The sequence below is a fragment of the Hevea brasiliensis genome, chromosome 14 (assembly GCF_030052815.1).
Source record: "Hevea brasiliensis isolate MT/VB/25A 57/8 chromosome 14, ASM3005281v1, whole genome shotgun sequence".
Taxonomy (NCBI): Eukaryota; Viridiplantae; Streptophyta; class Magnoliopsida; order Malpighiales; family Euphorbiaceae; genus Hevea; species Hevea brasiliensis.
The window spans coordinates 27509788-27535204 of NC_079506.1; the positions used below are offsets into that span (position 1 = coordinate 27509788).

The 25417-nt window shown below is 32.6% G+C and overlaps 1 non-coding gene and 1 pseudogene across 1 annotated transcript; both read right to left on the bottom strand.

Moving 5' to 3' along the window:
* Window positions 1-12809: 12809 nt before the first annotated feature.
* Window positions 12810-24943, bottom strand: LOC131172921 (UDP-glucose flavonoid 3-O-glucosyltransferase 7-like; annotated as a pseudogene).
* Window positions 16704-16810, bottom strand: LOC131173515 (small nucleolar RNA R71). The gene has a single exon (XR_009143831.1). It is a non-coding gene; the product is annotated as a small nucleolar RNA R71 (small nucleolar RNA).
* Window positions 24944-25417: the final 474 nt, after the last annotated feature.

Genomic DNA, 25417 nt, shown 5'->3' on the forward strand with positions numbered 1-25417 from the left:
TCACAATAATTTTTTTGAATGCAACAACTTTATTAATTCCATTGGTTATCAAAATAAGAAAGAAATATGATATAGTTAATTAATTAATACTAATTTATTTATTTTTTTAAGAAACGTAGAGACTAAGCTCAAGAAAACGCAAGAAGATTGGACAATCACGAAGCGCTACTAAAATAAAATATTAATTTTAAAATTACTGCAAATTATTGTTATAATTATAATTGATAACATTTTATTATTAAGAAAAATTATACCAACAATAGTATTAAGAATGAAATTATTAAGTATACAATTAAAATATATTGAGAATAAATTTATTAATAGGGTTTTAATATGTATTAAATTTTCACCATATTGTAAGAAAACATAAAATTATGTAAAACATTATATATTAAAAAAATATTAATAATATTAATACTTATTGATATGGGTGTGCATAAATAATTTTATTAAATAAAATTAAAAAATTAAATTAAAAATAACAAGAAATAAAAAAAAGATCAACATTATATGTAATTATATAAAATTGAATTTATTTTACAATTATATGTATAAATTCATAAATATTATTGAAAAAGTTTAGATTTTTCATATTAATTATATATATTTTATAAAAATTATAAAATAGTAAAAATTAATTAATCTTAATAAACTTAACGTTTCATTATGGATAACACGAAAATATATGAATTAACAAAATAACAAATAGTTAAATTTATATATTTATATAACGCTTATAATTATAAAATTTTATTATAATAATAAAATTTTCATTATAAATTTCACTTCTATAATTTCTTATTATGTACTTTTATTTTTATTAACTTAATCTAAAAATAATAATTGTATATATTTACAACTATACTTTTATTATTTAAATTAATTTTAATATTTGAATTAATTTAAAATTCTTAATTTTAGAGTTCATATAAATTTAAAATTTTTAGTCCTATTTATATTATAACTTCAATTAAATATAAAATTTTATAGGAAATAATTAATTAAATTAAAAAATTAATTAATAAAAAGTAAAAAATACAATTAATCTGTAATCTATATATAATTTATAATTTTTATTGAATTAAAATATTAAAAAGAAATTTTCTTTTCCTAACTTAATTGACATAGGTAATAATATTATTTTTTAATTTGAATCCATTACAAATCTCATTATACACATACATATGAATAACGGATCCTATTTTAAAAGTCTATTAAACTCATTAAATTAAAACTTTAATTATTATGAATTTAACTAAGAGAACAATGACAAACTATAAATTTTAAGTTTATTTTAATTTTTGCTTTTAATTATTTTATATTTTTATTTTATCATTTTAAGTTTTGATAACCCTATATGTATTAATGAAACAATGAAAGCTAAAGTTTCATCACTCTTACTTATGAGTACTATGCGTTATTTTCTTTCATATTAATAATAATAATAAAAAAAATTAAAGTTCATGATTGGATAACTGAAATTTTAAATTTATTGTCAATTTATATGTAGAAGTAATTGGTATTCTTTTAATAAGATTTTTATATTATTATTATTATTAGAATGTCGTCACTATTTTAATTATTTACTATTGGACTTAGTATTAAACTTTTGTTTCTTGTAGCCAATTGACTAACGAGCTATGCGTGATTTTTTTTTTCTTTTCTTAATAATCGCTAGCTATACATGATTAAATTTATATAGTTGATTATATTTTACTTTTACAAAACTCAATATTCATATTTTCTTAATGCATATTAGTTAAAATTTATTAGGAGAAAGTATAAATTACTATCATATATATAACTATATATTTTTGTATATGTTATAGTATGAGTACATAATAAAAAAAAAAGGCATGAATAAATCAGTATTAAATCAATATAATAATTTATAAACAAATAAAATTTTAATTATTATAAAATTAATTACATATATATATATATATATATTATAATAATATACTAAATTATAAAATACATTTTAAAAATTATTAATTTTTTAATTTTAAATAATTTTTTTCACATTTATCGAAACGTGAATCCTTAACATTATTTTAATTTATGAAAAAACAAAATATAACATTATTTTAATTTATAAAAAAAACAAAATATAAGCAAGTCAAACTTTTTTTAAGTAAAAAAAAACACAATTTAAACAAATTTAATTTAAAAAGTTAATTTACATTTATTATTAATTTATTTTAATTTTTAAACATTTTCATTCTTTTATATTTTTAAAATTTATTATTATATTTTTTTATTATATTACATTTAAATTTTATAATTAAATTAATATTATATATTAACAAAGTAACACGTAATTTTTATAAAAATACAATAATTCTTAAAATAATAAATATTATATATAATTAATTAAATTAATATTTTAATTTAAATAATTAAATAGAATATTTATAATACTATAATAATATTATATTATATATAAAAAATTACATATAAAAAATTAAAAAATGAATCTGTATAATGAATAAAAACCTTGCTTAAATAAAATTATGAGACGTGTTTCATGCAATATATGTTGAATTTTTTAAATATAATAAAATTTATTTAGAAAACATAATTATGTTAAATTTAATTGGAAATTATTCTTATAACATCCTCACTTTAGCTAATCCATACGTTCTACTGTTTCGGTGACCAATATCAGTTCGGGCAGCTAGAATAATTGAAATCATAATTAGACCAGAGTGAGGAGTTATAAATAAACCAAATAATGATCAAAAAAATTAAGAAAAATTTTTAAAAATAAAATGCACTAAGGTTAAATGAGCCATAGCCCCAGTGATGAGTGACCCTAACGGGAAGTGACGGCGAAGGCCGTTAGTAACCCTAGACCTGGGGAAAACTTCATGAAATAATTTTTGGGACCTCAGGGAAGGATTATTGGGGTTTCAATGACAATAAAATGCTAAGAAAACATAAGGAAAATTTAATCACTTAGTACACACAATTTTAGCTCGTTAAGCCAAACGGAGGGCATTTTGGTTATTTCGTTTTCAGAGATGATTTTTGACCAACTTGTCCAATTAAGTACATAAATTATATGACATAAAATATGAATTAATATTGATGAAAAATTAATTTGAAGTGAGTAGAAATGAAAAAAAAAAATGAATAAAATGCCTAATTATGACATCATAATGATGTCATTTAAAACCTCCCACCAATCACCATTTAGCAAGTCTTCTTAAAACAAATAAAAGAGATAAGAATTAAGAAAAAAAAAACTCCAGAATTGTCTTTCTTCTTCAGCTGGCCGAACCAGGTCCATGGTGTTCCACCATTGCCATCTCAACAAAGCTTCAAATCCCACATTAAATCACCATAAAACCCTACATTGTCTTCACTAAATTTGATCTTTATACCTTTTGTAAACTTGAGGCAGCAAAAAGGAAAGGAAACAAAGAGGTTTTACAAGTGTGAGAAACTCTTCAACTAAGGTTAGTGCCCAATTTATTCTCTCTCTCACTCAATTCATGTTTAAGGACGTGATATAAGTTGAAATTGTAAGTTTAATGCATAAATTAAACTTTGAGAACTTGGAGACTTGAACAAAATTAGGGTTTGCTCATGTAATGGTATATGAGCATTGTAATGGTCAATTAGTGATCATTTGACTATATGTGAGGAGGAATTGAAGTGATTTAGGACAATGGAATTGAGGTTAGGCATGCTGCTCTTGGTGACCTGCAGGGTTGGGTATGAGTCCAGCAAGTTTGGGCAGCTGTAACTTGAAAGGTGTAGGTGCAATTGGTGCAAGGCCAATTGGACATAAAACTAAACCCATAATGGCACAACTTTGGTGAAGAAACCTTGCCCAGAAAACCAAACCAAGTTGACCTAAAAACTACCCTAATCTAGGTGACCAACATGTTGTCCTTGGAAAATGACCAAATAAACAGTGTTTGTTCAAATAGTCATAACTTAGTGTAGAAAAGTTTAATTGACCTGAATTTTAACCGGTAGAAAGCTGAGATATAGACCTACAACTTTCATGTAGAAAATAAACCAAAATTTTGACCATAACATATTCAAAAACTAACCTGCAATCAGTGTATAAAAACTGCAGAATTGATTCTGCCCAGAAATTCTGGAAAAAAATTGCAATCCGCCCAGTTATAGTGTTTAGGCCGTAACTTGAGTTACAAAAATTCAAAAAAAGAAATATAACTAGACACAATAAGGAACAATTTTGATGAAGAACATTTAGCCAAATTCTCATTGTAGAATGGCCTAATGGAACAGTGAACTCTAGCACTCAAAACTCAAATTTCTGAATTATTCTCCATTGGTTTTAAGTATTGTTTGGCAACTAATGCCAACACTTTTGTAAAACAAATTGTGGTATCTTGGTGAACTTAGGTTCAACAAATCTATTATAAATTAAAAAGTCAACATTTGAGTGAAATTAGTCAAGTGAATAGTGACCTCTACATTATAAAAAAATAAATAATTGAATTATTAACTGTGTGAAATGCCCTAGTATGCCTAAAATGATTGGTTTGGATAGGTTGGCATGCCAATAGGGTTCAGTTAGCAGTACTGCACATGGCATTATGCCATTCTGTGATTTTATGGCTTTTAGCCATTCTGATATCAGTGTGATACTTGGCCTTGTGTCCAATGTTTATTACAGCTTATTAGCTGTTCTGTTGCACACCGGGAGACACAATGTGACCGATGGTGTGATGGCACAAGGTACTTGGTACCCAGTGCCAGTTTACCCGTTTATCCAGTCCAGTCGACTAGTATAGGTTACTTGGGCAATCGAAATAAATCTTACCAAATTTTAATCAAATAATACTATAATAACTACCAGAAACTTAGTCTACATATAATATCAGCATACATTCTGCACATCCATTTTATTTTAGCTATTTTATTTTATATTGGCACTACTAAGCAGAATTGCTTAGCGCGTCGCTTTTGCCACGCGTAGGTACTGGAGACATAGCTGGGGAGTCCAGCAGACCTCAGACCGGGTGATTAGTCAGATCTGCACAGAGTCCAGAGTCACCTCATATCTGCAGTGCACTTGGTAGGATATTAGGATTTTGGGTTGTATTTTGTACTTTGCATTTTGTACTAGTTTTGATTGTAATTACAAACTCATGAAATCATATGATAATGTAAATATATGAAATTTTGTGTTATTGTATTTATCAGTATATTTTGTTGAAAAATAAAATGTTGAGGAGTTATTCATGAAATTAATTCGAATTGTGATGTGAACAAAAATTTTGAAAATTGTGTTGAGATTTGGAGATTGAGTTGATATGTATGTATATTGGAGTTCTGAATTTGAAAACCATATTGGAAGTGTTTTTAACAAGTTCAGAAGAACTGTTTTTCCAATTTACAGCCGGCACTCTGCCGGATTTTCTATAAAAATTTATAAAAAATTTAGATTAACCAAATTTGTAAAAAAATGATATAATTGGTAAAATTTTGCACTTGGTAAATAAATTAAGAAGGATAACTTATTATGGAATAAGAGATGGTGCTCCGGCACACTGTGTGGCATATCTTGCTCGGCTACACTGTAGACGGGTAACGGGTAAGGGGTGTTACAATTCTTGTCCGAAGTTCTTCGGAACATGAAATATTTCCATTCTTATCTATTAGAAAGTGGTTATTAGAAAGTGGTCATCACATTGGAGTTTTCCATTTGTAGAGAAAACTAATAAATGATTTTTATTTTAAAAAATTTTGAAATCTTAATTTTTTTTTTTGTGAATTAATCAGGTATTTTTCTAATTCTATTTTCCAGTTCAATAAAAATTAATCTCTTTAAAGCGTTGAATATGCAAAATGACATATTAAAAATTTATTAATGATTTAATTAGGCTAAAATTAAATTGTGAAAAATTCGATTAAATAATTAAAAATTAAAAATTTTAATTTACGATTTAATGTGATTTAAGTTAATGCAATGACTGAATGCATATTATTCATACGGCAAATGCATTTGTACTCTCCATCATATATATGTGTGTTTGCGTGCTCGTGCGCATGTGTGTGGCTAATTTAACCCTTAAACACAAATAATTTAGTAGACCAAAATGATCATTGATTCGATTTTTTTATTAGACTTGTCTAACAATTATTGATATATTTATTAAATAGTCTCACATGAAAATTACATGGTCTATTTATATAAATTATATAAATAGAATTTAAATAATTTATATATCTATATCTATAATATATTATTGTGTAAAAATATAAATAAAGAAAGAACTTGTAAATGGATAAAAGTAAATTATCTCTTATTTTTTTATATTATTTATAATATTACAATTTTAATGCAAATTATACAAAAAAAAAATCTCAATTCAGGTATGATATAAACTAAACAATTGAAAAGAGTTGGAAATCAAATTCTAACTCGAGACGTAACAATAACAACAATTGAGTTTTAATTTCAAACTAGTTGAAATTAATTATATGGATCCTTCGTCGACATTCAGTTCTACTTGAAATAAATTTACATAAATATTTAAAAATTATAAATCTTTAAAAACTACATCTCTTCATGTCATTTCATGTCTCCGTATACCTTTTCTTCCTCACTCATTTATCCACTAATTAATTATATTTTTGTATTAAAGTATTTGATTCTTATTTTATCTTCAAGGTGTGCTACATGCACTCTACAGTGGATGTGATCATTCCTAATTTTATCTATTACTGTAATGCCAGACATCCATCTTAACATCTACATCTCTGTCACACTTATCTTATGAATATGTTGTACTTTAGATGACCAACATTCTCTCTCATAAGGCCTAATACAACATTAAGTTTTCATTTTGTCAAGGATCTTATGGTCGCATATGGCACATCGTTGTACTCTTCCATTTTAAACATCCTATTTTGATCCTATAAGTTACAACTTCATCTATTACTCATTCTTTTGGATGATAGATGTCACACCTTACCCCTTTGTAAGGCATAACATGATCCCGTAGAATACCTAATGAACTACCGCACTTCGCCTACCGATAACTCATTAAGTACCCTACAAGGGATTTTAAAACAATTTTCTTATTTTTGATAAGTGGTGAGCATTGTCTAATAAGTACTTAAAACATTTAGTTAAATTAAAACTAGTTAATATTTTTGGCCCATTTTATTTTTACGCAAATTTTATAAAAATTTTGACAGAGTTTCCTCTGTATTTTGAGAAACCAATTCTTCAAATACCTGAAATAAAAGCACTTCCAATAATTTTCTAACCACTGCTTCAAATTCATACTCAATCTCAATCAATTTCTCAAATTCACAAGTTCAATAATTCCTTCAAAATACTGTCCATCAATATCATTTATTCATATTCCATTCAAGATAAACAATTTATATATTCATCATACTAAAATTTACATTCAGAAAGTCCAAACTAAAATTTATTACAACTTTTATACAAACTTTGTACAAGCTGCTCAAGACCCGTGTACATGTCCATACATTTATGTGCAATATATACATCAAAAGAAATATTTACAGTTAGGGTATAAATTATACCCGAAAACTTTAGGCTGGTAGCTTCTCACACCTCGTGACTCGATCTGCTGTTCCTCTAGTCTCTGTATCTGCGACAGCAATAAAAGTTATCTCTGAGTACTAGGACTCAGTGGTGCACAATATACTAAAATAATCTTTATGCAAAATTTAAAGCACATTCATTCAAAAATTTGGCTAAACATGAAAATTAAATACAATCATGCATTGTGAGATTTTACATGTAAACCAAGTTCATTTCAAAGTATCAAAACACATTTCATAAAACCCACAGTTAGATCATGCCATTCGAAACAAATAGAATCTCAATAGCCAGAGGCTAAGAGAAATCACACGAATCTCAATAGCCAGAGGCTAAAGAGAAATCATATCACAAGGCTAGCTAGCTCAAATATATGGATATCCATTCACATCCTCTTCTACTGGCACACCTCAACACTTCTCCAGAGAAGGAATCAAAATTCGAAACTAATTACCCCCACTAGTCGTGCTAGTGAGGTGTTCAAATATGTGGTCATAACATTGTGGTTTCAAAACTTATCTTAACAATTTGCTAAACATTGTCTTTTCAAATATACATAATAATTTTCAACAATTTAGATCAAACATCATAAGAATGTCATAATCCAATATTTCACATTATTCAAAACGATATGCAAAAGATGATTATAAAAGTATATGTTGTGCACAAACCTCAAATGAGTCGCCTGTTGGCCTTGACTCGACTCCTCGGGTTCTGTCCCGGTATTCTTTTCCACTGAAGTACGAAATTTTCCAATGTTTCAGTACTAAAACTTAAAATAAATCCAAAATAAACTTAACTTCACATTTACCTAACTCTAACGTGTTAAATTCGACGTTCTCGAAATTTTGAGTTTGGGTTACTATTCACTGCACTATTCAAGTCAAATTATTGACTTTCTAAGGCTTAATAGGTATGGGAACTCCAACTTCACCCACATACCACATTTTGGTCACCAAACTTGTTGGTTTTGGTCATTTGTTTAAAGCTTAGGTCATTTTGGCAAAATTGCCAATTTTCGGTTTTGGTTCTCCGAAGTTGCACTATTCCATTGGTCGATCTACTGTTAGAATTTAACAAAACTTCCTTCATAGAAAATGTTCCTTATTGTCTTAAGTGTATTCTAATTTTTGGATCACTTCAATCGGAGTTTTGTAGCTCAAGTTATGGCCAAAATAAGTTTACTGTTCACGTACACTGTTCATGATGCAATTTTGGGTTATGGCAGATTTTGATCCAACTTTGGTCAATAATTTGATTAAGTTAAGTTCATAATTTGGTCTCACTTTCTTCATATGAAATGTTATACTATGTCTTAGGTTTCCATCGGTTTAAGAATCGCCTAAATTCAAGTTTTCTAGAGAGAGTTATAGCTATCCAAACATTACTGCCCAAATGAAAATCTGCAGAGTTGCAGGTTTGATAACTCAACTTTGCTCAATAATTTGAATGGGTTAATGGCATAATTTGGGGTGATGTTCTTCATGAAAGTTTTAGATCTATATCTCCTCTAACCCCTGGACAAATTTCAGGTCAATTTGACCTGTCTAACTCGAGTTATGACCAAATGAACAGTAACTGTTCATTTGGTTAGTTTAGTGCAGTGGCAGCCTGCTATCATTTCACTTTGGTCAATTGTTTCACCAAGTTTTGGTCAGTTTTTGGCCATGGTCCCTTAATGAAAATTGTGCTCTTTTATGTCTATTTTCATCTCCAATTGGTGGCATATCCATTAGGCTTGTAAAATTTGAGTTTTGGTCCTTCAAAGTAGGTTTGGTCATGCTGCCAGCAACATGACCATTGACCTACGAATTTGGTTTAATTTCCTACCATTCCCACACAATTCATTTGGTCATAATTGACCACTATTTCACTTCACAATAGGTCAAACATGCCATTTATGCATTTCTCCAAATTTTAGTTCACAAACCCTAGCATTCAACCCTAATTTACTAAATTATTGTATTTAACTACATTTATGCATCCCTATCCTATTACCATACTCCTACAAACTTACTAACACCTTTAATTCATTCAAAATACATCAAACTTTCCTACATCCATGGCGGCCGAAATTTCAATAATGGTCCCTCACAATTTTTTTTCTTTTTCATTTCTTTAGTTTCTAGTTAATTAGGCTAATAACACAACTAATTCAACAAAAGAAATCAAAGTTAATCTTCTAACCTTAGTGCAGAATTTCTTTCCTTCAAACTTCTTCCTTTCTTCTTTTTTTTGTTGTCAAGTCCTCTATCAAGGCTTGAAATCAAGGTTTAATATTGGAGGTTTAACTTTCTATGGTGGAATTAGGGATTTGATCAAGCTCAAAATGAGCTTTAATGGAGGTTTTGGGTGAGGGAGAGGGAAGATGAAGGTGAGGCGGCAACTTGATGGAAAGAAGACCAAATAATGTTTTTTTTCATTTCTTTTCTTTATTTATTTTGGTTGGTGGAAGACCATAAAATCCCATTTTAATAATTCAATTAATTAATTTGTTTATGACATCATTCATGATGTCATCAACTTTGACTTTTCCATCTTCTTTCTTTTTTTTTTCTATTAGTTCTTTAATTTAATTCTCGATTCCGAAATTTTCTTTTCTCCGATTTTATTTGTGATTAGGTCGAGTCGCCTCGGGTCAATTGACCAAATCGCCCCTCGCCGGTTCATCCCGGTTTGCAAATAATCCAATATTTCTTCCGGCTCCCTGACCTAATTATTTGACTGACTTAACAGTTCTTTTTCATGATTTTCTCTTTCCCACTGTGTCCATAAGGGTCCTAAGGACCGCAGCGTCACTTTTTACGGTTCGAAATTTGAGTTTAAAACGACTTGTGATCGTTCGAGGAGGTCACTCATCATCGTGACTCTACTGCTTAACCTCTTATGTTATGTTTTTCTTGTTTATACTTAATTAATTAAACATTACTAATTATTTGTGTTTTTAGCTTCTCAAGTTGTCTTAAGTATGGTTCTAATCTCCTTAATTGTCCGGACCGACACCGGTCACCGGAACAGCGAAATCTACCAGGCTATGAAATGGGGTGTTACAATAGAACCTAAATAGTTGAATTGGATGCATTTGGACACCAAAGCTCCATTTAATTGAACATTTCGTCCATTCTTTGTACTAGAGCTAAACTCCAAATGTATATATTTCGTCTTACTTCTACTTAGCTTAAAACTCTTAACTCTCAAGAGTTTTTATCCAGAACTTTAACTTTTGATTAACTCATTAGCTAGTTCTATTTAATAAGACAACATTATCTGTAAATAACATGTACCATGTGACATCATCTTCAATATGACTAGTTAGCTAAAACATGTATGGACTCAAAGCCAATCCTTGATAACCCACTATTATAGGAAACTCATTTGTATCCTCTTCCATTGTTCTTACACTTGTAATTACCCCCCTCATACATGTCCTTAATGACATTTATATTTATTTGAGATTGACTCCTTTAACCTTTAGTACCCACCAAAATTCTCCATCAGTAATATATCATATTTTTGAGATCAATGAATATCATGGGGAGATCCTTCTTCCTTTCCCTTTAGATTTCCATTAATTGCTTATCAGAAAAAAACATAAAATTCCATTAATCATCTTAAAAGAAAGACAGGATTTGTTGTAGATCTTCTGATCATAAAACTAAACTGGTTTTCTGATATCTTAATAGTATCCCTAAGTCTGTGTTTAATCACTCTTTCCTATAGTTTTATCGTTTGACTTATCAATTTAATTCCTCATCAGTTTGCATAATTTTGCATGTCTTATTTGTTTTTAAAGATACAAAACAAAATGCTATTCCTCCACTCATTTAGCATCTCTCAAGATTTTAGAATGCCATTGAATAGCTTGGTAACAAGCTACTCCAACCTAGCTCCTTAAAGCACTTCCATACTTCTATAAGGATAGCATTTAGGCTGCAAACTCTTCCTATTTTTATATTCTTCATAGCTTCTTTAATTTCAATAAACTTGATTCTATGTACGAGTATAATTAATATTCTTTTCTGTCAAATAAACATTAAAATTTGTAAAATCATTCTCATACTTGCATTGTACAGCTTATTTTCATCTTTTTTTTTTTAATTTAAACGTTTGATAATAAAATTTGTTGATTATCATCTTTAATACACTTTACATAATTTAGATTTCTATTCTATTTTCCTTCCATCATGCTAGCTTGTAATCTCCATCTCTCCCTCCTGTGTCCCTCACTTTTAAGTACAAATTGGTTAGAAATTTGTTGGCTTTAAAGTGTTGTCTCATGCATATAAAGAGTCTTAAAATTCTATAGTAAATTAAATAGAAAAAAAAAGTTAAATATATCTTAAACAAATTGAACAAAAAGTTAGTTTAAACTAATTAAAATAAGAGTGTAATTTTAATATTATAATTATAAATAATTAAAATTATAATAAATAATTTGAAAAAAAATAAATAGATATACATACAGGAATGTGTAAAATTTTTTCGATGTGTATATTGTATGTGAATTAACAAGTTGAATTATCAAAATGTAAATGATTTTTTATACAATAAAATTATCAAAAATAAATTTTATTAAAGAGAAATTTGTTTTAGATCATCAAGATTCTCATTATTAATTTTTCATTAATAAATGATTTTTATTCTTAATTTAATTCCTCTTTCGTTTTAATCAATCATATTAAATTATGCATTTACTTCTATATATTCTTTTAATTAAATTTATCTTACAATCGAAACAAGAATATAATTTTTTTGCTTAAAGTTGAGATTAAGAATATAATTGCTTACAAATTAACACTAAGACTTTAAAATTTAATTGCTTACAAGTTCCACTTGATAACTATACATTAGTTAAAAATAATAAGCTGATATTAAAATTACAGGGAGCAAAATATATTTGAAGAAAAAAAATTATTAAATTAGAAAATAATTAATGAAAATCCATATGATAGATCCCATAGAAACTTTAATAATAATAATAATAATAATAATAATAATAATAATAATAATAATAATAATAACCATTGCCGCCTCAAAATTTGCAAGTGCTCATACACATAAATAAAAAATCTTATAAAAAATAAATCAATTAAACTATAAAAAGGAGAAAAAAATAAAGCAAAGCGTTCATCCACACTTAGGAACAACTTCTAATGCCACCAAACGTAAGCTCATTGCTATAATTCTTATCTATTTTGTATATGGCTGTATCTACTTGCTTTTTGATAGTAGCTAATAGCTATATCTACTTGCTTCTCTCGAGGGCTCTTGATTCATCTAGCAATGCATTTATGCCACAATAAGATGATCCTGCTTCTTCAATAGCCCTCCTTGCCAGCTCTTTTAGTGCCATTGCTTTGTTTCTTATTTCCTTAGCTTCTTCACCAACCATTAATCAAGTCATTGCCTTCACTATATCTTCCTTCTTCACTAAATTTTTCTTCTCAAACCTAGACCATTCTTGTGCTCCAACTCGAACTCCTACTTTCAGAATATCTGCAATCAGCTTTTCATTGTCAAATTGGTCAGCTCAGAGAGGCCATGTCACCATTGGCAGCTCTGCACTCACTCCTTCCAATGTGGAGTTCCATCCACAATGAGCCATAAACCTTCCAACAGCTTCATGTTTAAGAATCAACAACTAGGGTGTAGGGTGCCCATCCTCTTATGATCAAACCCTTCCCCTACATTCTCTTCTCAAATCCTTCTAGTAGCCTTTCCTTCATTTCTTCGTTCTCTTTTTTCTCTTCCATTCCCACAACCCAAATAAAGTTTAGTCCTCAAGCTTCAAGGCCATAGAAATCTCAAGTAATTGAGGAGTGGACAACTTGAATAAGCTCCCAAAGATTATTCATGAGGACTCCATAGTTGTTAAGTTTAGATTCCCAAATTTGATCCTTCAACTTTTTAGCAATTGTAGCTTGGTCATCATTATTCGATCTAGTATGCCAAGCACTATGAAGGGTTCAAAATCAGACTCCACCTTTTTGTAAGGCTAATATCGTCTAAGAGAATCAGTGACATGCATGGAAAAGAAACTAGATCCATCAAAATACAACCTAGGAATCCTACTTGCCTGCAACTCCCATAGCCCATGGAAACATCATGTTTGCTGAAGAATTTACTGTGTGAGAGAAAGTCGGAAGAGTCTACTTCTTTTCATTCACCTAGAAAATGATCTTTATAATAGCATATATGAGTAGACTACACGTGAAAAGTAAAAGAAAGAAAAGTCAACAAAGTTTTTAACAAACTAAAGAATAAATTATCTGCTTCAATGAACTCTAGCATACAAAAAAACAATGCTGCAACTAGCTCACTCTACATCCCCCCCTCAAGTTGGATCAGGTGCGAGAGTCATTAGATTCAACTTGGATAAGAACTTATCAAGAACAATAGCAACAAGAAACTTGGTAAAAATATCTGCCAGTTGTAAAGAAGAAGAAATATGTGCTAGAGCGATGAAACCTTTTTGCAACTGATCTCACATAATATGACAGCCAATATCAATGTGTTTAGTCCTCTAATGGAAGACTAGATTGGCAGGTATATTTTGTTATCATAGTACAAGGTGATGGGCAACTGAATAGGTATCTACAAATCATGAAGGATATAGGAAATCCTAAGTAACTCGCAAACTATAGAAGCCATTGCCCTATACTCTGCCTTTGCTGAAGACTTGGAAACTGTGGACTGCTTCTTTGTTTTCCATGAAATGAGAGAAGAGCCAATAAAAACACAAAAGCCAGTGAGAGATTTTCTGGTAAAGGCGCAAGAGGCCCAATTGATGCATACATTTTGCATAACCATTTAGGTTTAATTTCATAGCCATTTTATTTGATTATTAGTCACTTTTAGCTAATTTCATTAGTTATTTAGTTAGTTTTTCATAATTGTCAATTTTGGATTAATTTGTAATTTTTACTTTATTTTGTAGGAAAAATGGTATTTTTGATGGAATAAAAAGAAATTTTACCATTGAGGAGTGATCTCTATAGCCAAAGATGCCAAAAACAAGTTTCAAAGTTGAAATATGCATTGGCCAAATTGCGCATAACTTGCCGCATAAGCCATGCAGATCTGCATAAGGAGAAAAATCACGGTTCCAATACCTGCCGAATTGTGCATAAGGAGAGTGCATGGCTTATGCAGATTCACGCCCCCTTATGCAATCTCACGGAATTGTGCATAACCTATGCACCTGGTCATGCAGTTTCGCATAAGTGAGCGTAAACCAGTAAAATCGCATAAGGGACTGCATGACTTATGCAGTCCACTTATGCAGTCCCACAAAGATTTCATTAATGAGCTGGCAGAAGATTCTCCCTGAAAATCTCTCCTAAAACACACCATTTTAGGGCTCCATGTTAGAAAATATTATAAATAGCCTCATTTCCCATTTTAGAAAAAAAAAAAAAAAAAAAGAAGGAGAGGAGAAAGAGGAGCAGGAGCAGCTGAAGAGTCACGATCATTTTCCATACCATTTCCAACTAGATTTGGAGATTTCTTTCTTTTCTTACATTTTTCCTACATTTCTAGTGTTTAGTTTCTTATTTCTTAGCTTAGATTAAAGCTTTATTTCCATTTAAACTCATAATATCTTGTAAACATTATGGCTAGTGAGTAGTTTTACTTAGATTCTGGAGTAAGGGATGTAATATTTGAGATATTTTGTGGATTTTGATTGGGTAATCCATATTTTGTGGTCTTAATGAGTTTTATTCATTTCTTGTGTGCTTAATGACATGCTTAGTGTAGGATCCCATTAAGTGATGTTCTTAATCCATGGTTGAGGCACCGAAAGGAGAAGGCCTTGTGATAGATAATCAAGAAATTAGACTTAATTAACTTAGATCTAGAAATAGACTAAGGATTAAGAGGATTCACAGATTAATTAAAGAACCTAATGGGTCTTAATTAACTCTAACTCCACGAAAGTAGGATTAGATTGATTAAGGCACTCTTTGTCCCACTCGAAAGGATATTCAAAGGATTTAATAATTAATCTCCTTAAAACCCGTAAGTTTCACAAGATTGGATAACCAATTTAAAATCCCAAAATAGCTTGAATATGAAATCCTGAACTCCGGAATCGCCTTTTTATCATTGTTAATTTCTAATCGAATTTAATTACTTGCCATTTTGAATATTGCCATCTTTAAATTTGTTTATTTTAATTTTATGCAAATTTAGTTAAATCATTACATAGTTGAATAGATAATTGATTTTTGCACATATAGATTTCACATTCCAAAACCCATCAATTAATTGCTTTAATTTCAAAAATAGTTCAATATAATCAACTTTTTATATAAAAAATTCAATCATTAACACAACTCCTCGTGGGAATGATATCTTTTCTATATTACTTGTACGACCCGTGCACTTGCGGTAGGGACACATCAAGTTTTTGGCGCCGTTGCCGGGGAGTTGTTTGTTTAAGATTGAATTCTTGATTATTTTAGTTGTTTATAGTTTTATTTTTGTTATCTTTTCATTTTGTGTTTGTTTGTTCTTTTTCAGGTACTTTTAATCTTTTATGAGAAGAGCTAGAAGCACAAGTGACACATCCTTATTGTTCAATCCTGAAATTGAGAAATTTTGTAAAGCCAACAAGAAAGAAACTAGAAGAAGAAAAGAAGCATTGAGAGAAACTGAATTAGAAGCAGACATGGCTGATGAAAGAATTAGAATTGGTGGCGGTAATGCTGGAAATGATCGAAATAATGAAAATGCAGCCCAAGGTGAAGAGGTGGTAAATGCTAATGTGCCTAGGGGAAGTATGATGGATCATGCTTTTCCTCGTTTTGATGACTTGAGAGAGAGTATAGCAAGACCAAGAATTGATGCAAATAGTTACAAGATGGATTTTGGAATTCTTCAAATGATTCAAAATTCTCAATTTGGGGGACATCCTTCTGAAAATCCACACACACATCTAAAGAAGTTTGCTATGATTTGTGACATGCAAAAACAACCTGGAGTATCTGATGATGCAGCAAGATTGAAGCTATTCCCATTCTCTTTGAAAGATAGAGCATTGGATTGGCTTGACTCTTTACCTCGCAACTCCATTACAAATTGGGAGCAACTCACTGATGCATTTCTTGCACAATATTTTCCACCTGGAAAAACTCAAGAATTGAGGAATCAAATGACAGCTTTCAGACCAAGAGAAGATGAAACTCTCTATGAATCATGGATGAGATGGAAGGAATTAGAGAGACAATGCCCACATCATGCCATTCCAAAATGGATGATAAACCAGAATTTTTACACAAATGTCACTCCTGCAATTAGAGGGATTATTGATGCTCAAACAGGAGGAGAATTTATTATAAAGCATGAAGATGAAGCTTATGAGCTATTGGAGAAAATTGCAAAGAATACTCATCTTTGGAGTAGTCCAAGAGGACCAGCTCCAACTCAAAAGAGGCAAGCTGCTGGAATGTATGACCTTGATCCATTCAACATGATTAATGCAAAGTTTGATGCACTTACAAATGTTTTGGCTAAGAAGATGGAAGATTTGAGTATGTTGGTTAGTTCATCATCATCATCTGGAAGTTCACAACAAGTTGCTTATGCAGAGGGAACTACCAGCTGTGGAGTAGACTATGGAGAGCAAGCTGCATATGTTGGTAATTATGGAAACAAACAAATGGGGAAGCCTTACTCTCAAACTTATAATCCAACTTGGAGGAATCATCCCAACTTTTCATGGGGAAATCAGCAAAGTCAAGTTCCAAATCAGAATTTTCAACCACAACAGCAACAAGGAATTCCATATCAGCAAAATAGGCAACCGTTGCCTAATTTTCAGCAGAAAAATATGAATCCTCCACCAAAACAGCAAGAACAAAGTTCCACCACAGAAGCTTTATTACAACAGATTCTTGCTAACCAAACTAAGCATGATGAGGAGATGAGAGAGATGAAAGCAAGGTTAGAACAGATGCAAACACATAATGAATCTTTGGAAAATCAGATTGCACAACAAGCATCTTCCTCAGGTACCAAGTCTTTTGGAAAACTTCCAAGTCAACTAGAAAACCCAAGAGAGCAGTGTCAAGCTATTACTTTAAGAAGTGGGAAAGTTGTAAATAATGAGAAGAGTGAAAAAAATGAGAAAAGTGAAAATAGTGAGAAGAGAGAAAATGAGAAAGAAACTGATGAGAGTGAAAAACAAGAAAGTGAGAAAGAAAGTGCAGAAAAATGTAAAGAGAAAATTGAAGAGAAGGAAGAGAGATATATACCTCCAGAGCCTTACAAGCCATAACTTCCCTTTCCACAAAGATTTCAAAAAGCCTTGATAAGCAATTTGGGAAGTTCTTAGAGGTTTTGAAGAAGCTATACATAAATGTGCCTTTTATTGATGCTCTTTCACAAATGCCCTCTTATGCAAAATTCTTGAAAGAAATTCTCTCAAACAAGAGGAAACTTGAAGACCATGAAACTGTAGCTTTGACAGAAGAATGCAGTGCTACCTCCAAAGGAAACTTCCTCCAAAGCTCAAAGACCCAGGGAGTTTTTCAATTCCATGCCACATTGGGGAATCATGTTCTACAAAAGCTTTATGTGATTTAGGGGCTAGTGTTAGCCTTATGTCCCTCTCCATTTATGAGAAGCTCAATATGGGAGATCTTAAGCCAACCCACATTTCTCTCCAGTTAGCTGACAGATCAATTAAGTATCCTGAAGGGATTTTGGAGAATGTGCCTCTGAAGGTTGGGAAGTTCTATATACCTGTTGATTTTGTCATCTTGGACATGGAGGAAGATTCTAATATCCCAATTATCTTGGGAAGACCCTTTCTAGCTACAGCAGGAGCATTGATTGATGTTAAGGGAGAAAAATTGACTCTTAGAGTTGGTGAAGATCTATTGGTTTTCAATATTAATAACACTATGAAGAAGCATCATTCTGAAGCTGATACTTGTTTGAGAATTGATATCATTGATGAGCTGGTTAAAGAACACTTCAGAAAGAAATATCCAAAAGATCCACTTGAAAATTGCTTAGTTCATGGAAGAGGCATAGACTGTGACAACCCCCATGTGGCTGCATATGCTCAACATTTAGAAGGTAGTTCACCATTCATTTCTGCTCCAGTTTTTCAACTTACACAAAAGGAAAAAGTCGAATCTAAGCAACCATCATTTAAGGAAGAGGATGCACCTAAGGTAGAACTTAAGCAACTTCCTTCTCAGCTCAGGTATGAATTTCTTGGCACTAATAACACTTATCCAGTAATTGTAAATGCAAACTTGAGTACTTTAGAGGCTGATAAGTTGTTAAGGGTGTTGAGGCAATTTAGGAAAGTTTTAGGATATACCATAGATGACATTAAGGGAATAAGCCCACACTTTTGCATGCATAGAATTATTTTGAAAGAAAATTGTAAGCCATCTATTGAACATCAGAGGAGGTTGAACCCAAATATGAAAGAAGTTGTTAAAAAGGAAATTTTGAAATTGCTTGATGCAGGGATCATATACCCTATCTCAGATAGTACTTGGGTGAGCCCAGTACATGTTGTCCCAAAAAAGGGTGGAATGACAGTTATCAAAAATGAAAATAATGAATTAATTCCCACAAGAACAGTCACTAGTTGGCGAATGTGCATAGATTACAAAAAATTAAATATTGCCACTAGAAAAGATCATTTTCCACTTCCCTTCATTGATCAGATGTTAGAAAGACTGGCTAGGCATTCTTATTTTTGCTATTTAGATGGATATTCAGGTTTTTTTCAAATCCCTATCCATCCAAATGATCAAGAGAAAACCACTTTTACTTGTCCATATGGAACCTTTGCTTATAGGAAGATGCCATTTGGGTTGTGTAATGCACTAGCCACTTTTCAAAGGTGCATGATGGCAATCTTCTCAGATTTCATTGAAGATATAATGGAGGTTTTTATGGATGACTTTTCTGTTTATGGATCTTCATTTGACATATGCTTGGCTAACCTTTCTAAAGTTTTGCAGAGATGTGCAGATACTGACCTTATGTTAAACTGGGAAAAGTGTCATTTCATGGTTCAGGAAGGGATAGTGCTTGGACATTTGGTGTCTAATAGAGGAATAGAGGTTGATAAAGCCAAGGTTGAAGTGATAGAGAAGATGGCTCCTCCTACCAATGTCAAGGGAATTCGAAGTTTTCTAGGACATGCCGGGTTCTACAGACGCTTTATCAAGGATTTTTCTAAAATAGCCAAACCTTTGTCTAATTTGTTAAGTCATGACATACCATTTGTATTTGACCAAGAGTGTTTGGATGCCTTTTGCAGGATGAAGCAAGCTCTTATCACTGCACCAATCATGCAACCACCTAATTGGAGCCTACCTTTTGAAATCATGTGTGATGCTAGCAACTATGCAATTGGAGCTGTTCTTGGTCAAAGAAAGGACAAAAAGGCTTATGCTATTTATTATGCTAGTAGAACACTGGATGAAGCTCAAACAAATTATGCAACAACTGAAAAGGAATTTTTAGCAATTATCTTTGCATTGGAAAAGTTCAGACCTTACATAATTGACTCAAAGGTGGTTATATTTTCAGATCATGCAGCCATCAGGTATTTACTCCGTAAAAAGGAGGCTAAACCTAAGCTCATTAGGTGGATTCTGATGCTACAAGAGTTTGATTTGGAGATTAGAGATAAGAAGGGAGCTGAAAATGTAGTTGCAGATAATCTTAGTAGGCTGAAATTTGATGATGAAGAAATGGATGAAATCCCTATTGAAGAGTTTTTCTTGGATGAACAACTTTTCTCTCTTGTTGCTAAACTACCTTGATATGCAGACTTTGTGAATTATCTATCTTGTGGAGTTTTGCCTCTAGGAATGACATGGCAACAAAAGAAAAAGTTTTTGCATGAGGCAAAATTTTATAGATGGGATGATCCTTTACTCTTTAGAAGATGTTGTGATGGTTTAATAAGAAGATATATTCCTGATGAGGAGACACAGAGTGTTATGCATCATTGCCATGCTTCTGATTATGGAGGACATTTTGGAATCTCTAAAACAGCTAGTAAAATTTTGCAAACTGGTTTCTTTTGGCCAAATCTTTTTAAGGATGTGAGGAAATTTTTGTGGGAATGTGATAAATGTCAAAGGAGTGGACATTTGTCAAAAAGAGATCAAATGCCCCTAAATGATATTCTTGAAGTAGAATTATTTGATGTCTGGGGAATAGATTTTATGGGGCCATTTCCTCCTTCATATGGTAATAAATTCATTCTAGTTGGGGTTGACAATGTGTCAAAGTGGGTGGAAGCTATTACAACTCCAACTAATGATGCTAGAGTGGTAGTGAAATTCTTGAAGAAATTTGTTTTGAGTAGATTTGGAGCTCCTGGGGCTGTAATTAGTGATGGGGGTTCACATTTTTGTAATAAGCAATTTGAGAGCTTAATGAGGAAGTATGGTGTAGTGCACAAGATAGCTACCCCATACCATCCTCAAACTTCAGGACAAGTTGAAATTTCTAACAGAGAACTCAAACATATCTTGGAGAAAACAGTGAGCAATTCTCCGAAAGATTGGTCTATCAAACTAGATGATGCTTTATGGGCATATAGGACTGCTTACAAAACCCCTATAGGAACTACTCCCTTTAGGTTGGTGTATGGTAAGTCTTGTCATTTACCTGTGGAGCTAGAACATAGAGCATATTGGGCCATTCAGACCTTGAATTTTGATCTCAAGCAAGCTGGTGAGAAAAGGTTATTGCAACTTAATGAGCTTGAAGAATTGAGGATGGATGCTTATGAAAGTGCCCATATTTACAAAGAAAGAACTAGAGTTTGGCATGATAAGCATCTTAGAAAAAAAGAATTTAAAGAAGGTGATTCAATTTTGTTGTTCAACTCAAGATTGAAATTGTTCCCTAGAAAACTTAAATCAAGGTGGACTGGTCCATATAGAGTTTCTAAGGTTTTCCCTTATGGAGCAATTGAAATTTGGAGTGAAAAATCTGGGAATTTTAAGGTCAATGGGCATAGATTGAAACATTACATAACTGGAGACCCAATAAAGGGAGCAAGCTGTTATAAGCTCTCCAATCCCTCACCTCTTTTCAGTGAAGTGCATGAAGAGTCCAGCTAAGGAGTATAAATTAGCCCTCTTGGGAGGCATCCCAAGTTCTTTTATTTTCCTTTTTGTTGATTTACTTTTATTTACATTGCTTTTGTTTTTATCTTAAATCTCCCCAAATTCAATTTTTGACACTGTTGGATCTTGTCCCTTGTAGATGTATTTCAATAGAGGAAGGTTGGTGAACTGCTGGGGAGTGATTCTTAATATGAAATTTTGTCCTTCAAACTCTCCCAAAATTGATTGATTTTTGCTGCATAACCTGTGCAGGTCTGCTACCTGGTTTATGCAGAGAAAAAAAAAATGAAATTTTGCAGCAAAGAGGGGGTCTGCAGCAGATGACTTATGTTCTTGGTGAGGTTGGGTGTGTAACTTTTAAGTATATGTGCTTTTAATGTTAATATGGTGGTAAGTGGGTCATCTTTGTAGTTTTGAGCTTATTTGGGTTGTGAGATTCAAGGTGGACATAATGCATTTTCTTGGCATAACTTGGGGAGTCCATTCTCATTTGTGGATAAATGCAACTTTATGCAGATTTTATTGAGTTTTAATGTGTTAAATGTTGATTTGCAGAATTTGAGTCAAAATGGCATGGTTCACAAATGCCTTTTATGCAGGATTCATTTTTACAAGCTTGTGTGATGTAATTTTGATGGATTTTGTATATATTGATGTGTTTTTGGTGACAATTTCTTATGATTTATGCTTCATAGAATTATATTTCTTCATTCTAGGGTATTTTTCACACTTGCAAATCATTTTCAATTGTTCTCTCAATCTTGTTGAATTGTGCATAAGTAACTGCATAGCTTATGCAATCCTGCATAACCACAATTCTTGCCATTTTCATCTTTGTTGCAAACTGCATAAGAAGGTGCATAGCTTATGCAACTCTGCATAGCCACATTTTTGTCAAATTTCAAACCTGCCGAGACTTGCATAAGTGTGTGCATGACTTATGCACTTCTGCATGACTTCAAATCCTGCATTCTCTCTCTCTGCCGAAATCTGCATAAGGAGAGCGCATAGCTTATGCACTTCCCCATGACCACACTCCCCAAAAATTAAAACCTGCCGAGAGGTGCATAAGCAGAGTGCATAACTTATGCACTTCCGCATGACCAAAAACTCTGAAACCCAAAACTTGCCGAGACCTGCATAAGGAGAGTGCATAACTTATGCACTTCCGCATGACCGAACTCTCTGAAACCCAAAACCTGCCGAGACCTGTATAAGGAGAGTGCATGACTTATGCACTTCCGCATAACCAAAAACTCTGAATTCCAAAACCTGCCGAGAGGTGCATAAGCAGGGTGCATAACTTATGCACTTCCGCATGACCGAACTCTCTGAAATCCAAAATAGACTGAAACTTGCATAAGTTAGTGCATAAGCTATGCACTCTTGCATAATCAGTTTTTCACATTTTTTATCACCCACCGAAACATGCATAAGAGAGTGCATAAGTTATGCACACTCACTTTTCACTTATGCAGCCTTAACACATGCCCTGTTCAAATCAAAATTTGTTTTCGGCACCATTTTCCCACCTCCACTTCCCGATATTCCTGTTCACTTCTTTTTTCCCCCCCACGACCTTTATTCCGGCATAACTATTCCTCTCCCCTTCTTCTTCACTCCTATTTTCGCCGCATATACCCTAATTTCTTCCTGCATTTTTCACTTTCCTCCTCCCCTCCTCTTTTCTCACCATCGACGACCCATGGAATCGCCTCCTCATTCTCCTCAAACTTCCCCTCTCCAAGTTTCGCCCCTGTCAATGCGGCCTCCTAACCCCGATTCTCCTCCACAAGAAACTCCTCCTCCACCTCCCACAGCCACTTACAAGAGAAAAATTAGGTCGAAATCTACGCGACCCATTGCTTCTGCACCTCCTCTCTCAAAACGCAAAGAACCACCCACCACCCCAATGTCAGAGCCTCCACCCAAAAACCCAAAAACTTCAGCCTCCACACAAGCCAAATCACCCTCTTCCAGCAAAAAGCAAACATCAGTAGCATCCCAGGTATCAAAATTACCTTGGCCCCTTCATGATGCAACTCACAAGGCAACCTTTAAGAGACTTAAGGAAAGGAGGGTGCAACCCACTAGGTATATTTCTGCAGACTCTCTACAATCACTTGGTTTATTTGATAATGTGGTTGCATACCTTGATGGTATGGGGTGGATGGAATTTGTGCATAAGCAGGAAATAGTTTATCCAGCTTTAGTTTTGGAATTTATTTCCTCATTTTCTGCCACCCTGAAATTACATGACGTAGATTATAAGCCAACTATGAAATTCAAATGTTTGGGGCAAAATAGAGAGTTATCATTGGACCAATTTCATAGCATTCTTGGTTTTGCAATTGATGGGCTATTTAGAGTACCATATACAGGGGTAGAGGTAGCAAACAAAGGTATTTGGAATGCTGCCCAATTTTGGAGAATTATCACCAACCAACCTCAGACTTTTTCTGCTGGCAGATCCAAAACTTCTCAAATACTAGACCCTGCACTTAGGTTTATCCATAGGCTTATTGCTAGCACTATCTTGGGCAGAGGGACTAGTTCTGGTGCTGTGGGGAAATCTGAATTATTCATGTTATGGTGTGCTTTTCACAAGGTCAAGGTTTCTCCTGGTTATTTCTTTTGTGAGCATGTGTTGCATATTGCCACCAAATCCATAGGTGACATTGTCTTGGGTGGGCTCATAACTGTCATAGCCAAGCATTTTGGTTTTAATCCTGAAGAGCATCCAATACCAGCACTTGTAGACACCTTATATTTTGATGCTACACACCTATCCAAAACAGGATTCAGCCTGCCACCTTCTGACACTGCACAACCAGCAACAGAAACTGAACCCACTGCACAACCAGAGGGACAATCTGTCCCACCAGCCCAACAGCACTCTGCTGAACCTACACCACCCACTCAGCCTGCACAGGACACCCCAGCAGCTTCTGCACAGCCCACACCTTCTGCAGCTGAACCCTCTTCATCCACAGCCCCTCCTGCCTTCAACACTAAAGCCTTATTTCACCTATCTTGAAAGGCTTAGTGATGATATATATTTTGTGGATGGGAAGCTTGACACTGGTCTTGATACCCTCAAGGATCGTCATGATCAATTATTTGACTTTGTCATGGAAACCAGAGACAAGCAGAAAGAATTAAAGGAGATGATGAAGCAAATCATGGTTTTTCTGGGAATGCCTCCTCCACCTCCATCACCTCCTCCAGCAACCAGCAGCAACCAGCCCCTTAGCAACATCTTTGGACAAGGGCAAAACAATAGAACTAGATTAGTTTCTGCTTTACTTTTGTTCAAACTTGTAGGAGTTTTTCTTTGTAAATATGTTGAAATAATTTTAGTTTGTTTTGAATTCTGTTTTTCTTGAAGTTCTATTGAATGACTATTACATTAGTTTTTCATTGTTTTCTTTGAATTTCATTGCCTTTACTGCCCTTTTGTGCATATTTGTCCATGCATTGTATATATTTGCATGCTTCTACTGGTGGTTGCACATTTTCCCTTGCTAATCATCATGCAGCAGCTTTTGAATATACTGCACAGGCTGTGAATCCCCTTATGCAAATGTTCTGCATAGCCTGTGCAGTCCTTTATGCCACTCATGCAGAACTGCAAAGGCTGTAATCCCCTTATGCAAATGTTCTGCATAGCTTGTGCAGTCCTTTATTGTCACTCATGCAGAACCGCACAGCTTACGCACCCTCCTTATGCACC